Source organism: Sinocyclocheilus anshuiensis, unplaced genomic scaffold (assembly GCF_001515605.1).
Source record: "Sinocyclocheilus anshuiensis isolate Anshui unplaced genomic scaffold, SAMN03320099.WGS_v1.1 scaffold85, whole genome shotgun sequence".
Classification (NCBI taxonomy): Eukaryota; Metazoa; Chordata; class Actinopteri; order Cypriniformes; family Cyprinidae; genus Sinocyclocheilus; species Sinocyclocheilus anshuiensis.
Window position 1 is genome coordinate 1,025,083 of NW_015536800.1, and position 12,365 is coordinate 1,037,447.

Consider the following 12,365-nt stretch of genomic DNA (forward strand, 5'->3'; position numbering starts at 1 on the left):
TAATTATTGTATTTCTATTCTACCTAGCCAACCAAACTCTGACCCCTTGATCAGGGCAAAAGAGAATGTTTGATGAAGAGAGTGAGAGACTTTTCTCTCCACTAGAGGGAGCAGTACTTGTCATTTACTTGTTTTTATTTAAAACATAAATTGAGCATCATTATACAGCTGTATGTTATATAGAGTGTTCTTATTGTTAACTAAAAATATTAAAAAATATCTTTGTTAACTGGAATTAAATAAAATATAACATGAAAAGCTTTGACGAAAATGGGAAATGTTGGCATCTAATTAAAATAATTTGAAGTAGCCTACCAAAATTACTAAAACGAAAACTGAAATAAAAAAATACCTAAATATATTATTATTAATAATAATAAATGACAAGAACAACAAAAAATACTAAAACTTAAAATGAACACTGAAAATAAAAAACTCCCAAATAATTAAAACTGTTATTAATAACAATAATAGTATATAATCAAAACTAGGGATGCACGATATTGGATTTTTGCCGATATCCTGATATTTTTCTAATCATTTTGGCCGATACCGATATATTTCCTTTTGTCTGGAAACAACACCAAGTCTCTCCTGTGCAGAAATTATAAGCAAAATATTTTTAATTTTGGTTAGTTTTTAACAAGAACTTATTTGTTAGAATTAAATAAAAAATAATGAAGGGTTTTTGACAGTACATTGAAGCTTTGAAAATAACTATAAATAAACTATATATCAATCGCTGCATTTTCCCCCAGAAAGATGCCGTGTTAACCATAACATTTTATTTTAAGATTGGTCTAAAGCAAAAGAGTTGTAAAAATTCTGAAAATCTTTTAGAGCTTGTGTTTTGTTTAAAATATAAAACATATTACACATTAATAAATTAGTATATATAAAATTATTTAATTTACAAGTGTCATGTTTGTGATTTTTTTTCATGTAAGCTAGCGTCTGACCTTTAAATCAAAACATAATTGATGACATCAATTACTGCTTTATTTAATCAGAAGCACAGTCTAAATGTTATTTGTGTAGGCTATTTTACTTTTAATTTAATTAGAAGTAGGCGCCGTGTTAACCATAACATTTTATTTTAAGATTGGTCTAAAGCAAAAGAGTTGTAAAAATTCTGAAAATCTTTTAGAGCTTGTGTTTTGTTTAAAATATAAAACATATTACACATTAATAAATTAGTATATATAAAATTATTTAATTTACAAGTGTCATGTTTGTGATTTTTTTTCATGTAAGCTAGCGTCTGACCTTTAAATCAAAACATAATTGATGACATCAATTACTGCTTTATTTAATCAGAAGCACAGTCTAAATGTTATTTGTGTAGGCTATTTTACTTTTAATTTAATTAGAAGTAGGCCAACAGCGCCCCCTACAGATTAAAACTCATTACGGGTGGGCATTAGGACCTGGGGGAGGCTGCTGCTGCTGCATCTGCACGTGCTGCTATTACTATTTACTGGATCACACACCGAAGGCGTCATTCAGTACATGCTTTCACAGATTAAATGCAGAGATCCAAAACAGTGAATCTAATCACCATTCAGGCAAAACTTTGCTTCAAGAATGAGCCTCACTGCTGACCTGATATAATCGCTAGCACACCCTGAGCACATGTGAGTTAACGTTTCTACTTATTGGCAAGACATATCGGCATATTTGTTCATATCGGGGCCGATGCCGATATTTATATTTAAAGCCATTATCGGCCGATTATCAGTCCGATAATATCGTGCATCCCTAATCAATACTTAAAAGTAGCACTGTTATATTGTATATTATATTTGCCTTATTTGTTTTGGGATGTACTCATTGTTCTATAAAAAATATATATAGTATATAGAAAATTAAGCTCAAGAACTTGATATTGTGGAAGTAACAAAACCATTTGTTGTGGAGTTAAATTTGCTGTCTTTATTTATGTAGAAAGAAAACTACACCTTTTTATTTTTGAATGCAAAAAAAAAAAAAAACTACTATCTGTATGCTCTGTAAAGCAAGGAGGACTATAACAGAGAAAAACTATTCATTAGCATTCTCATTCATCTTGATTACTGTTGCTTCGCTGGCAGGAACCCCACTAGAGCTGAAGATGCCATGCGACTCCATGTGTAGGAAAATGGTGCCATGACAGCACTGTCTGGCTGATGACACCACAAGAATGTGCACAGCCTCAAAGCCTTTCATTAGCAGCTATTCTGAACTGTGATGTCAAATGCAGCAGACAGGTACAAATATGTCAACTTCGTGCTTATACAGTACAAGCTGTTTAAAAATAATACATTTAAAATGTAGTGTGATAGCTGCTGTGTATATTTTGCTTGCAAAACAACACAAATTGTCACAATACATGGACCACTTTTGAATGGCAATGGAGAATGATGCTTTCTGCAGCCAGATGGTGTAATTAAAATTTATCAGCAGGGGCTAATGGGGCTATGCTAACCAGCCAATCCTTGACCCTTTTGCTGTAAATAGTAAAAAACAAGAGTTTGAACCCTTTCAAAATGTAATATACCATACTGATATGTACGTTTTAACTTTAAGGTACTATTATGCACCCTTTATCACCACAGCTTTTGTACCGTTTTTTCTTAGTGTTTAATATGATTTTAATTTGATTTGATTTTTTTTTTATTTTTTTTTTTTAGTGTGTTCTGTCGATAGTTTCCCAATGTAATTTGTAAATTTCTTCATAAGGGTTCGGGGTCGGATGTAGTATTTATTTGAAAACAGCAGGTGGCACTGTTGATTTATAAATGTAGACAACCAGAACTACATGTTGCTTCCAAAATTAAGTAAAAACTTACCGCATAAGAGAGTAGTAAGATGAAGCCAGACACTGATATTTCCTGTTTCAGTTCTGGTGCTCTGTTTTCCATTCATTAACTGCATCTCATGTCCTCGATGATGAATTAGTGAAGGGCAGCCTTTCTGATGTAAACTTCTGCAATATTAAGAATTAGTGTGTGGGGTGTATTAGGCTACTACCATAATATTGCTGTGCATTTAGATGACACTGCTTTATTTCAGCTGAGAGACTTTTTGCTGTAATCATCTAAAAGCATCTGCTAGCCTAGACACCTCACCTTGTGATTAGACCAGTGTTAAAGACTCAAGGTTGGGTCAAATACAGGAGGGGGAAGAGCTGCTAATAAAAAATGCAATACTCACACGCATAATTGCTCTCACTATCAATTATACACCATATTATAATTCATTCAGATAATAGTAGACATTACACTGATGAAAAAACGGACCCTCAGTTGTAACACTCTCATTTTTGTTAATTCGATCATAGGTGAGGTCTTTGACATCTATTGTTTTTATAATGAGCTAATTATATTTTCTTTCCCCTAACCCTAAGGCCAAAAACGTGCCTAAATAAAAAGGAAAATGTAAACATGCTTAACGCAAGTACGCGAACGAAGGCGCGAGCTCTAAAAGGCGCACAGCTGCAAATGCTGCGCGGTCCGTTTTATTTATTTATTTATTTTTTCATAGCGGTAAACCTTTAAGGGGGCGATAGAGTTGCATTCAAATGACTGATATTAAACCGGGTGATCGAAACTTTCGCGCGACCTGTCCACCTAGCGTCTCTTACGTTAAGCCGGATGTGTTCGCGTTCAGGTAGGCCCAAGTAGCTATAAATGCACCAAACACAATTTAGCTAAATTGCTCATTTATACAGTTTACGCTACTTACTTGTACAGCGCCTTGTATCGCTGAGATTGCAGTGCGTATTTGAATTGTGAACCGCGATAAAAATATTTAACCTACTTGCGTAGGTCTAAAGACATGTTACGTATTCCAGTCTGTAAACAACACAGAAGGAGCCTAAACAAAATAATTACATTGTGAACAATAAACCTAAAGAAGTCTGGATTTAACGCTTATTTATACACTGTAGGCTCTTAAAATCAAATGTTTCACTAACAAATCGTGAAAGTCGAGTGATTATCTTGTTGAATATTATCATCTATTCTGTTCCATACATCAGACCTTTGAAGGGATTGAAATACAGCATGTAAGATTAAAACAACTTGCTAAATCTTTCATTAGCCTATATAATATCCACTACCGACTCACTTTTCGTTCACTGAGTGATCTCTATACATACACTGGACAAAAATTGGTGTATGATTTACTTTGAAACTGTTTTCACAGAAATGTGTAGTAAATTTCTAAAAATAATTACAAAGAATCAGAATATAACACTGAATAAAACATGAAATTTTTAAGTGGCCAGACCTATTGTAAAGCATGCTCCAATAATCTTTTACAACTTTTTTTTTTTACAAACTTTTTTTAGTGTACATTAGATGATACCATCAATATTCTGGATTAGGCTAATGTTTCCACAATGTTACAATTTGACACAACATCAGCAACTTATGCATCATCTAGAATTGATATTTTACCACTCATAAATAGTACTTCGCTCAGTCATTCATGTGCTCAGAACTCAAAATTACAAATCCACTTGAAGGGCACATGACGCTCACACAAACTGATCTGCATTTGAATTATTTAGTATGTTTATTAAGTTTTCAGTTTTATCGTCCTTGTGTGGATATTTGTGTGAAATTATAATTACTATATACAATTATATTGAATTTACCTAAACAAACCCACGTAGATCGTGACAACTGAGTCACACTCAAGTCAAAGTCAGGTGTGTGTGTGACTGTGATTTATATTTACAGGTTGTGTGTAGATTGAAGATTAAATTCTTAATTTCCAGCAGTAGTCGTCTTAGTGAGATTTAGCACCGAAAACAGCTTAGACATGACACGCACGTACACACACACACACACACACACACATACACTCCGGAATCATCTCTGGGAGGTTTAACGCTGAAATGAGCTGGAACTACACCAGGCGACACACGCACACACTTACACACACAAAAGAGAGCTGGAAGAGAACCAGTGGACATGGTCAGCCAACTGTTGTCCTGGCTCTGATTATACCAGCCTCAATTCTGCAGGCTTTTTTGTCCCTTCCCTGTCATCTCTTGCAGGGTATAGTGACCTCATCAAGACAAATCGTTTATTTGGGGTGTGGATATTTCAGCACAATGGCAGAGATGGAGAGAGAAAGAAAGGACAGGATACTATTCAGTAAAATTGGAGTCAGGGGCAAAACATTGGTGCGAACACATACACACAAACACAAAATAATATACAAACAATGCAACAGCAAAAGGATTTACCCCTAAACCCTCTTGTGCACTATTGTTAGTATAGCACATTTGGTGAACAGTGGTAGCTTACAACTGTTAAAATTCATAGGAATGTTCTGGTTGCAATACAAATTAAGCTCAATTGACAGCATCTGTGATATATTGTGGGTTGATACAGAAAGTAATTTTCATTCATTTCACAGACTGTAAAAACAAAAATGTGTTTTAGAGTGTGATTCACTTGTAATTGTGTTTTGTGAGGCAAAACATAAAGGGTTTAAAACGAGAAATGTTATTATAGTTTTGTTAAAGCACGTAACTTAATTCCTCTCTACATAATACTGCGTTATTGAGCAGTACAGTTATTTACATCAACATTTTAGAACTACTTTTCTAAGTAGATGAATGCATGGTTATGCGTTAGTTAGTTACCAATGTAATTTTACCAGAAATTTTCGCATGTTTTCCCTGTGTCTGCGTGGGTTTACGCCGGGTGCTCTGGTTTCCTCCCACAGCCCAAAGACATGCAGGTTAGGTTAATTGAGCATTCTAAATAGTCCCCAGACGTGTGTGTAAAGACGAGACTTGTGTATGGATTAGCTGGTTCTCGCCATGAATATAGCCATAGATGCTGGATTGGCGTTAAGAAAGAAATAAACAAAACCAGAAATTTTCCCTTTATGGTATCCTTCCATGTGTTAGTTACAGGGCTTACATGGCTCTAGTTATTACTATAGTGTACAACTTCGGTTAATAAACTATTTTCTCACACTAGTCTCAAATTAACGTATAATTTTTAGGTCTTGTGGATTAAAAAACACAAGGCGCATCCCAAATCGCGTACTTATGCAATATTCTATGACATTTTGTGTTGGTTCACACTGAAAATTCCATAAAGAAAAAGTAAACTTTAAATACCCGGATGATGCATGTAAATACCCGAAAAAATGAAGTGTGGAATGTTGGACACTTCGGCTGCGTCCGAAAGCTCTAAAATTCCAAGGCAGGAAGGCATCAAGGCACGTCCGAATCCAAATTCTGCTTTACTTCCTGTCTCCGGAGGTACCTTCTTCTGATCGAATTTTGAAGGCAGCATAGATGTATCCTTCGCTGCCTTTGATATCCCACAATCCTGTGCGTTCCATTCTGTGACGGTTGAGCTAAAAAAATAAAGATGGCGTCTGAAAGTTGCGTTTGGTGGTCAGTTTGTGTGTAAATGTATATTTCTGACTAGCTTTTTGCACTTTTGATGTTATTTCTAGCGAGAAATCAGTATTATAGTAATACAGTATTCATTTAGTTATCACCAAAACTCGTTCTATTTTGTTGTAGATCATTAAACCGTTACGCTGCCTCAGAAGCCTGTCCGAAATCAGTTTCGTGAGCTGCCTTCGTACAAAAACGCTGCCTGCAAAGTCATTGCCTCAGGCTTTCGGACGCAGCCTTCATGCACTCAACTGTCGCAGCTTTAATTACGTTGTGAAGGGGGAGGGGCTATTAGACTCCGATTATTATTGACAAAATAACCTTATAAAATTCATACACTACATGGTTGAGTACACAGTGCTTAAGTACATAGTGTATCAGTGTATAGTGCGTCATTTGAGATGCAGTTACAGTATTTTAATGTTTACCCGGGTACAAACAGACCTTTTCATAGACATCCATTTAAAATGTATAATTGCAAAATATATACTACACTCTAAAAAATGCTGGGTTAAAAAGGGACAAACCCAGCTATTGGGTTATATTTAACCCAGCATTTTTTAGGGTGTACCGTTCAACAGTTTGAGGTCAGTTTGAGATATTTTAATGTTTTATTAAAACAAAAATGTAAAAAAAAAATTGTTTAAAAAAGTATTTTATGCTCACCTTTATTGCGGCATTTGATTTTCATAAAAATACACTTATTTATTTATTAAATTTTTTATATTATTACAATTTAAAATGGCGGGTTTTCATTTTAATATGTTTTAATTTTTTATTTATTCCAATGATGGCAAAGCCGAATTTAGGCAACCATTACAAGTCTTCAGTGTCACATGATCTTTCAGAAATCATTCTAATATTTTGATTTGGTGCTCAAGTCATTATAATTATCGATGTTAAAAAACAGTTGTGCTGCCTAATGTTTTATGTAATACATTTTTCATTAGTATTTAAATGTACAAAAAAGAACAGCTATACAGCAAATCAGGTGCAGGTAAAGAGAAGGATAAATGTATGCTGAAGTGTGTAAATGAAATGTCTGTTTTACTTTCAGGTGGTCTCATAAGACTAGAGTCGTGAGTCATTCTCTCTGTGCTGACCACAGGCCATTCAGATGGGCTGATGATAAAGTCTGGAGGTGTCTGGAGAGGAGAGGTGACTGCTGAATATGACCCCTCTCTCTTACACCTTCTCTCTCTTTCCGTCTCTCTCACACACACTCTGTGTTGCTCTCCTTTAGTAGTTGGCACGAGGGAGGTTTGATTTTATCTTACCATCTCTATCAACCCTTGCTTTGGGCTCTCTCAGCTGAAAGGTTCAGATGTTATCTCTGCCATCTCTATCTCTCCTCCAACCCATCTCTTGACCTCCATCAGCATCCCTTGTCTCCTCTCTGTCTCTTATCTCTAAAAGAAATGAAGTTTTTAAATTGGTTTACGACTGATCTTACCTGACTCCTTATTTACATGGATTGTTGATGTTGATATCATCTGGTGATTCTTTGACTTAACGGCATAAGTTCTGGTCCCCACTGCACCTTATACAGGCCAAAGAATGCCCATTTAGACAGGAAGAGACCACGTGACTGGCATGTAAACCAACCAATCTTATCTGCGTCCTGCTGACATGAAAAGAAATAGAAAGATTTTTTTCTTCTGTGCTTTCACTATTTTTTGTATCCCTCCCCATTCGAGCTTTGCTCTGTGTTTGAAACTTGTGTTATTGCCTCCTTAAGATTAATTGCTTGCTGTGTTCCTCTTTTGTAAGTCACTTACAAAATTTACAAAATGATCTACTAAACAAATAAATGCATGTGTACCACATTTTACTTGCCATTTAAGGCATCATCATTTATCTGAAATAGATTGTGTCAGTTATAGATTGGCGTGGATTTTTGTATTTTGTTTTACATTTAATTTAATTTCAGAAAAATGGTTGAAAATATGTTGCTTTTTGTTGTATTCCTAATTTGTAAGTTACTTAGGACAACAGAACGTCCTTAGTGAAATGTAAATGTAATCACTTATTTTTATTATTATAATTTTTTTACTTGCCATTTAAGGCCAATTTTCCTGAAATAGATTGTATCCTAAGACAAGCATGGAATTTAAGGCTTCATCATTTCTCTGAAATAGATTGTGTCATAGTTATAGATCGGCATGTAATTTTTTTAATTTAAATTTCAGACAAATGGTTGACAATATGTTGCTTTTTTGTTGTATTCCTCATTGGTATGCAACAATTTATTTCTTCCCATTTAAAGCTATTTTTTTTCTGAAATAGATTGTATCCTAATAACAGAAAGGCATATGCCCTCATTTATCAACAATGCATAGAAAAGGTTCTATATTTTGTCCTACGAAATGTAGAATGTGTGTAAGTTCAAAAAAAATCCATATTTATCAAACATGCGTACGCGGTTCTTACGCACACCAGTAAGTAATCATTGTTGATAAATCCCACATATTCTTAAGCACCATGCCTGTTCACGTTCATGGTCATTTGCATTCAGAAACGTCTCCAATAAACCATATATAGTGACAACACCTCCCTTTATAAATCACGTGAATATATAATGTCCTCATCGAAATCATGGCAAAGAAAGTGGTACCGACTGAGAAGCCATTCTGTGCTCTCACTAAACAGATCAGCGCGCTCTTTGAGGCTTATCTTACTTAGTATTTTTCTCTTGTTTCTAGTTAAAATATCTAAAAATGCTTAAATCACGATGCATTTACTATATAAGCAAAAAGATATTTGGGGGGGGGGTCATATGATGCTTTTTTAAAGATCATTATTTTGTGTATTTGGTGTAACAGAATATGTTGACATGCTTTAATGTTAAAATAAGTAAAATTATCTGCCAATAGGGTAAGAAAAATAATCTTGTTTTAAGAGGATTTTTTACTTGTTTTAAGCAAAATTCACTTCATTTAGATGAATGTGAATTTTCATCCCCCCCCCAGGAAACAAGACTAAATATCTTGTCTTTTTGCTTATGTAGTAAATGCATCTTGATTTAAGAATATTTTGATATTTTGACTAGAAACAAGACAACAAACTAAGATAAGCCTTTTTTGCAGTGTGTCTTTTATTGCTTCTTACACCAATTATGCAAATGTATAGCTTGAACTATGAATTTATAAATTGAGTATTTGCAATTAAAGGACACAGGAAACACACAGCGGCACTTTCTTTTTGTAGTATCGCCATTCTACCACTAGATTCTCTGCGTAAGCATGCTCAGAGTTGTGCTTTTATTTACACACATTCCTATGTTTAAGTACAAGTTGGTAGATCCCACACTTTGCGTGAAACTGTTCTTTCGCACTCATTACACACACATCTGTGCGTACGCACTGCTGATAAATGAAGGCCATGGAATTTAAGGCATCATTATTTCTCTGAAACAGATTTTTTCCTAATTATAGATCATCATGGAATCTTTAACATTTAATTTAATTTCAGAAAAAGGGTGGAAAATATGTTGGTTTTCTTGTTATATTTCTCATTTGTAAATTACTTTGGATAACAGCGTGTCCTTAATGAAATGTAAATGGATCACTTTTTTTTTTTTACTTGCCATTTAAGGCCATGCTTTTTCTGAAATATATTGTATCCTAATAATATAGAGGCATTGGAATTGTTTTCATGTTTTACTTAATTTAGGAAAACTAGGAAAATATGCTGGTTTTCTTCAAAATGGTCATGTTCCCTTTTATTACGTTACTGATTATTCGACAGTCAGATCTTTAATGTGACAGACCTGCCAAACAGATTTGAAAGTCATGGTGGTGGATGGATGAACATATGAAAAGAGATCAGTTTAAACGTCAAGCTGTATTTTACTCCCTCTGATGTGTCTTCATCTCCAGCTTTCTCAAATGTCAGCATACTCAACATGAATCATCTTTCTTTTTACCCCTACTTGTTCCTTTTCCCTCCCTGTTGCCGTCTTTGCCTATTTGTCTTTTGTCTTGTAAGACATTGTGACGTAGCTCTCTGATTTGTGCCTGACATGCTCCTTTTATCTGTCTATTTTTTCATTATCAGTAATTCAGTCTTCTCTCATCTTATATAGTCTCATCTCTTCTAATCAGCATTTTTGTTGCTCTGAAAAAGACGAGGAATTTTCTCACCCTTGATGATAGTCTAACTCGTCGTCTCCATCACCGTCGATGAGTTCCAACGTTGAGCCAGGATTTGATAGATGTTTCTCCTCCAACTTTTTCTGTGACGCTGTTTAATCCCTGCTTTGAGAGCCTACCCTCATTTGTCACCGAGTGTGAGATGTCCTTTTAAAGTATATTGGACTGAGGACAGATTCACGCTGTTATAATCCTGGTCCCCCACCCAAAGACAAACCTCATTTCTGAGATGATACCAGGCAGTCATTTTGGGAACACAACATGTCCGTAAGTGAAAAGTAACACTTTCCATAACTTTAGTGCTAAGATCAGAACAAAAGATAAGAGGAAATGGCTTAAAATTAACCCTGAATAACCTGATCATATTCTTATTCAGTTTGACTAAATTGTGTCTTTAACTTGAGAGCACTCTAAGTGGGTTGTGAGTATATCCCTCAGGCTTTAGTTTCAGTATGCTAATTTAACAAAAGTCTGTGGGCCTATGTGTCCTGAATCTGACTTTGTAAGGTTCATATGTTTAACCTTCCAAGGTTGCTCTTTTGAAAATTCAAACTTATAACTTCTGAAGTGATTTTAAAGGGATGGTAGTACTATTTTGAAGCATGCCTCAACATTTAACACAGCATAGGCTTTTTCACCAAAGAGAGAAGCACTCATTTTTCTTAAATAACATAAATTGAGAGGAGGCAGTGCCTCCACGTTGCTGTGATTGGCTAATTAGTCAATGCGACAACGCCTGACTATCATGTTCACAGCTGTTTTGCCTGAATAAGTCAAACTGATGGAAATGGGCAGACTAACTAAAAGTAAGCTCACCCACTTAGACATTATAACTTTTGGTCTCATCTGAATGGAAATTACTTGAAATGAAGATCTATGAGCAAGTTTTTCTAGCAAGCACTAAGCTCTTTTAAATTAAAGGTGTACCTTGTGACTGCCGCCATCATTTACATTACATTTCACATTTATTAATTTAGTAGTTGCTTTTATCCAAAGTGAATTACAAATGAGGAACACTGCAAGCAATTTATCATTACAGCCCAGAATATTTGCTGTACACAATGCCAAGTTTCAAGTATTAGCTAGATTAGTATACAAGCTAGAGCAGATGCAGAAAAGAAAAAGAGAGGGTGTGTGTGTTATTAAAATAATTGCTTTTGTTACAGTTAGTGTTTTGCAAAAGAGACTGTTTCTTGCTGTGTTTACAAAGTAATTATTAACTGACGATCAGAAAAGAGGACTTTTAATAGCTTGTTACTGTCATATTTTCAGTATACAATATGTCTGAGACATACTACAACAAAGCAGCACCTTTCAATGGGCTTTCGAACAGCACCTTTCAACTGACTTTTCAAGGACTGGCAATGGGACAATCTGGATGATATTGTTCACTGCGATTTGAATTGCCGTGTTTGTATAATCATAAAGTGGTTGCAAACTTATTAAAGCTGGTTTTGGTGTCAAAATATCCAAAAGGCAGTTCGCAGTTGCTGTCGATTACAGTTTCAAACTTGTGCAGACTCTAAATACAGCTCTTGGTTGAAAATGATGCATTGTTATTTATTTAAATATGTATGTTTGTTTTTGAGCACCTCATTTGCCTAACTGTTTCTCTCTGATTGATTGACAGTTGTGCTTCCAAACCAGCCACATCATCAGAAGTGTCACAGTCAATTTCGTCCCCTATCAGTTCACCTCGAGTGAAGAGACAATGGAACCATAGGTAATGATTCCAGAACTGGAAAGCAATATTATCGAATATTACAAATTCACTTTAGAATGTGTTTGAATGATTTTCATTC

At 34.9% G+C, this 12,365-nt stretch overlaps 1 long non-coding RNA gene across 1 annotated transcript; it reads left to right on the plus strand.

Moving 5' to 3' along the window:
- Positions 1-3,600: 3,600 nt before the first annotated feature.
- On the plus strand, positions 3,601-11,898 carry LOC107656314 (uncharacterized). The gene is made up of 3 exons (XR_001630555.1): positions 3,601-3,648; positions 7,470-7,570; positions 11,836-11,898. It is a non-coding gene; the product is annotated as an uncharacterized LOC107656314 (long non-coding RNA).
- Positions 11,899-12,365: the final 467 nt, after the last annotated feature.